Below are 5,373 nucleotides of genomic sequence, written 5' to 3' on the forward strand. Positions count from 1 at the left end.
GCCCGGCTCAGGAAATAATTTTTCAAAGGTTTCTCTGTTTAGAAAAAAAGAGAAGAGTGTCTCGAGATTCTCTTCAAGCGACTTCTTACCAAGCATGGAAAGTATCACACCATAATCTTATTGAAAAAGCACCAGGCAATGAAACACTGAGTTGCTGTTGACAGTTAATAAGTTACTAGGTGACAAAGGGAAGGTGTGGACTTCCTGGAATAACTAGACTTCAAGCACAAAGAATTGACTCTTCATTTGAAGTCATTTCTTATGAGAGCAAGACCCTCTGAGAGGTCCAGAGAAGCCCAGACGACTTCCAGCTTTTGAGACCCCTAGCTGTACTTCAGAGCCAGTGTGGTGTAGTGGTTAAGAGTGGCAGACTCTAACCTGGAGAACCGGGTTTGATTCTCCACTTCTTCACATGAAGCCTGCTGGGTGACCTTGGGCTAGTCACAGTTCTCTCAGAACTCTCTCAGCTCCATCTACCTCACAAGGTGTCTTGTTGTGGGGAGGGGAAGGGAAGGTGACCCTAAGCTGCTCTGAGACTCCTTAAAGGTAGAGAAAAGTGGGGTATAAAAACCATCTACATCCAACAATCAGGTCCAGGCCCCATGCAGATAATGAAAGAAGCACAACAGGGCCTGTACATTATACGAGAGCCAGTGTGGTGTAATGGTTAAGAGTGGCGGAATCTAAGCTGGAGAACCGGGTTCGATTCCCCACTCCTCCACATGAAGCCTGCTGGGTGACCTTGGGCCAGTCACAGTTCCCTCAGAACTCTCTCAGCCCATGTGGAGGCAGGCAATGGCAAACCACCTCCAAACATCTCTTGCCTTGAAAACCCTATGGGGGCACCATAAGTCAGCTATGACTTGATGTCACACACACAGAGCTGTACTTGAAATAAATAGTCATGACACATGACCACATAAATACAACATCAAAATGAGAATGAGACAAGCAGGGGTGCTCTTGGTGATTCTGGGGTCCTGGGCAAAAATCCAGGATGGGGCCACAGTAGGGCTGCCAACCTCCAGGTACTGGAAAGAAAAAAGACACCACTGTGCATATACCAGGAGGGTTTGGAAATCAGCACAGGAGCGAATGAATATTACAAAGTACAAATATTTATATAAATCGCTACAACATTAACATAAAGTCACAACTATTCACTTACTGAAACTAACAACCTAAACAATCTATCCTACTATATACAATGTATGTTACAACAATCAGGCTGGTACAAACCAGACTGAAGATTCAAAGTATAGGTATAGTCCTTAGGTCATATACAGTCATCAAGGGAAGTTCGTGGTTCCTCTTCAAGCTTTTAAATAGTATTTCTGACGTTACCATGAGATGATGCCAAAAACTGAAGAAGGGGCAACTGATCTCCAGGTGAAAGAAGTCAGTTCCCCTGGAGAAAATGGCCGCTTTGGCAATTGGACTCTATGGTGCTGAAGTCCCTCCCCTCCCCAAATCCCACCCTCCTCAGGCTCTGCCCAAAAACCTCCAGCCAGTGGTGAAGAGGTACCTGGCAACCCTATTCTGCCCTTCAAAGTCGCCATTTTCTCTCGGGGAACTCATCTGATATCTATCGGCTGGAGATCAGTTGTAATAGCAGGAGATCTCCAGCTACTACCTGGAGGTTACAATACAAAATAGGCACCTCCGTGCCAATACCAATGGTTAGAAAATCTGCAACGGAGTCTCCAGTACAAAAGTAGCAAAAAATTCTTATTGGTTCTTACACATATGACATCAACAATACAAGAGTGAAAGATACATATAAGAACAGTCAAAGTTATATATATATACAGTATGTACAATCTAAGTAAGGTGCAGTCTCTGTGCACCAATTGCCATGTTCTTTCAACTAAATGTTGTATTTTCTTCAAAATGTCCAAAAGTAGGTACTGTCCCAAAAGCACACTTTTTGGGAAAAGGACGGCCGTTTCAAATCTTTTCTTCAGCCCCAAACAGTAAACATATCCAAATCGTACCCAATAGTAAAACCTTTCACTCTGTTCTCAGTTCCCAGAGGGATACTCTAAAGTGAAGCCGAGGGATTTAGCCGCTTTCTGCCAGGCCCGTGGTTGAGGACAGCAATGATACTATCAGAGTACTGGCCTCCCCTTCCCCCTTTCCTTTCCCTTTATTCCCTTCCCCAAATGTTTCCTTTCCTTCCTTACCCTATATGTCCTGGGTCCACTGCCCCCCAACCTGAGATTGTAATATGGGCATACCATCATCGCTCCCTACATGGGTAACTGGGCATTGAAGTTACAGTCATGGGATTACAGCGTGGTAGGGTTTATGTTTTAGAAAGTTGTATGCATTTTGAGAAAGGGGAGGGGCTGTGGCTCACTGGCAGAGCATCTGCTTGGCATGCAGAAGGTCCCAGGTTCAATCCCCTGCATCTCCAGTTAAAGGGACTAGGCAGGTAGGTGATGTGAAAGACTCTGCCTGAGACCCTGGAGAGCCGCTGCTGGTCTGAGTAGACAACACTGACTTTGATGGACCAAGGGGTCTGATTCAGTATAAGGCAGCTTCATGTGTGTTCATGTATTTGTTTGATTGTGTTGGTAGTCGCCCTGAGCCTGGCCTGGGGAGGGTGGGGTATAAATAAAAGCTGCTGCTGCTGCTTTTCTTCTTCTTCTTCTTCTTCTTCTTCTTCTTCTTCTTCTTCTTCTTCTTCTTCTTCTTCTTCTTCTTCTTCTTCTTCTTCTTCTTCTTCTTCTTCTCCTTCTCCTTCACCACCACCACCACCACCACCACCACCACCACCATCACCACCACCACCACTGTTAATATTATAATGTGCACCTCAGGAATGTGGCAACCAGCCCAAGCGTTCACGTTGGGTCTGTTCCCTTGGTTCAGCAAGCAACATTTGCGAATCATCAGAATGCTGCAGAAAGGCCTTGCCAAGGCTCGGCAGTGGCCTTTTCAAATTAATTTCAAAAATGGGCAATTGTATTTTCTTGTACTTTTTTTACAAGGAAAAAAAAGAAGAAGCAATCTTCACAGTGATGCTAACACAGCAACTCAGGAGAAAAGGACACTATCAGATAATAAAATCTTTGGAGTGCTCAAAGCTGCCGGCTGATATTTTCCAACCAAGAACAACCTGGGAACATGGTTGGCTTTTCGAACCGCGTTGTCCCTTTTTCGGTATCGGAATTGCATCAGATTCATGGAATGCAATTTCCGTTCAGATTTTTTTGTCAGATTCATTTTGGCTCTGGCTTGCCTGAAGTGTGGGAGAATGTACAGTGTGCGGGAATATGGTCGGAGCAGGTGGATTAGTTATCGAATCTGATAAACTGAGTTTCCTCGTTTCTATCAAATTGGGGAGAAATTGGTGTAAACTATAAGCATAAAAATAACCTTCTCTACACCAAACTTTCTTTACAGTGAATTTGAGGCAAAATATACATCAGAAAAGGTGTGCAGCTCATACCAAATTTTGAGGGAAGGAATTTATAGAGCAATGCTAAAGACACTTTCCTTTGAGTCGGTAAGTTTCATTGAAGAATAAGCACAACCTGTAACTTAGGGTTGCCAGCTCCAGGTTGGGAAATACCTGGAGATTTTGGGGGTGGAGCCTGCAGAGGGCAGGGTTTGGGGAGGGGCCTTCAATGCCATAGAGTCCAATTGCCAAAGTGGGTTGTCACAAGATGGCTTGGATGTGGGGGTAAATTTTCTGCTAATTGAAAGGAGCATGATTTCTGTTCCATGCAGCCCCTCAATTTGCCTTCGTGCTGTTCCTAATGGCCCATATTCCCAGCGGGCAACATTTTGGGCTATGGTGGGGCCAAGAAATTCCTGTTCCACTTAGGTTGGGAAATACCTGGAGATTTTTTTGTGGGGGGGGGTGGAGCCTGAGGAGGGCGGAGTTTGGGGAGGGGAGGGACTTCAGTGGGGTATACTGCCATAGAGTCCACCTTCCAAAGTGGCCGTTTTCTCCAGGGGAACTGATCTCTGTTGGCTGGAGATCAGCTGTAAACCCAGGAGATCTCCAGCCACCACCTGGAGATTGGCAACCCTAGTTCCGCTAGGTGCCGCCGACTCTCCCTTAAGAAAACCCCAAGCACCCTCAAGGCTTCGGAATGCACAGGGCTGCGCCCGTGATATCTGGGACAAACTGGCAAAAATGAATTTTACAAATATAGTTATTGAATTATAGATAAAATTTTTTTAAACAAAAGCAATAATAGCAGTGTTAAATACTGTCAAAACACTTCTCCGGAAGTCCAGTGGTGATGGGATACACTGTTAAGGTAGGTGGTGGATATTAGAGCACTATACATTTTAAAAATTATATACTGTAATTATAATGGTTGTATAAGTGCTCTTTTCGTACCTTTGTATTTTTGTTTTTTATGATTTATGATTTATATAATTTGTTTTTTTCACTTTAACAAAAATTTTATATATATATATATATAAAGGAGCTGCGCCCATGATCTAACCCTACGCCACCCTCAAGGCTTCGGAATGCACAGGGCTGCGCCCCTGATATCTGGGACAAACTGGCGAAAATGAATTTTACAAATCTAGTTAATGAATTATAGATATATATTTTTTAAAACAAAAGCAATAATAGCAATGTTAAATACTGTCAAAAAAAACTTCTCCGGAAGTCCAGCGGTGATGGGATACACTGTTAAAGTGGGTGGTGGATATTAGATCGCTATACATTTTAAAAATTATATTATATACTGCAATTGTAATGGTTGTATAAGTGCTCTTTTTGTATCTTTGTATTTTTTTTATTTACGTTTTATATATTTTTTACTTTAACAAAAAATAATAAAAATGTATATATATATATATATATATATATATATATATATATATATATATATATATATATATATATATATATATATATATATAAATAAAGGGCTGCGCCCGTGATCGAACCCTACGCCCCTGTCAAGGCTTTGGAATGCACAGGGCTGCGCCCGTGATCGGACCCTACGCCTACTTCCGGGTTGCAAAGCAGCCCGCAGCAGCCCAGCAGGTCCAGCTCCTCTCCGCCGCGCCGGGGCGAGGCTTCCCCGGGGGAACCCCTGCAGCCCGGGCCCGGGGACCAGGAGCCGGCTCGCCAGGCGGCGGCGCGCGGGGGGGGGGGGGCAGCAGCGCCCTCGCCCCCTGCCCCGTGGCCAGCCTCGCCCGCCCGCCTTCCCCCGAGAGCGCCCTCTTGCCTCCCTGCGCTCCCGCAAGCCTCCGGGTAAGGTCGCCACGCGGGGCCGGCGCGGGAGGGGGAGAGGAGGCGGCTCTCCAGGGACCGGGGGTGGGGGGGCGAGGCGGCCAACTTCCAGGCGGCGCTGGCAGAAGTTTTGGGAGTGTTTTTTTTTGGGGGGGGGGATCAGA

The sequence above is a fragment of the Euleptes europaea genome, chromosome 9 (assembly GCF_029931775.1).
Source record: "Euleptes europaea isolate rEulEur1 chromosome 9, rEulEur1.hap1, whole genome shotgun sequence".
In the NCBI taxonomy this organism is placed as follows: Eukaryota; Metazoa; Chordata; class Lepidosauria; order Squamata; family Sphaerodactylidae; genus Euleptes; species Euleptes europaea.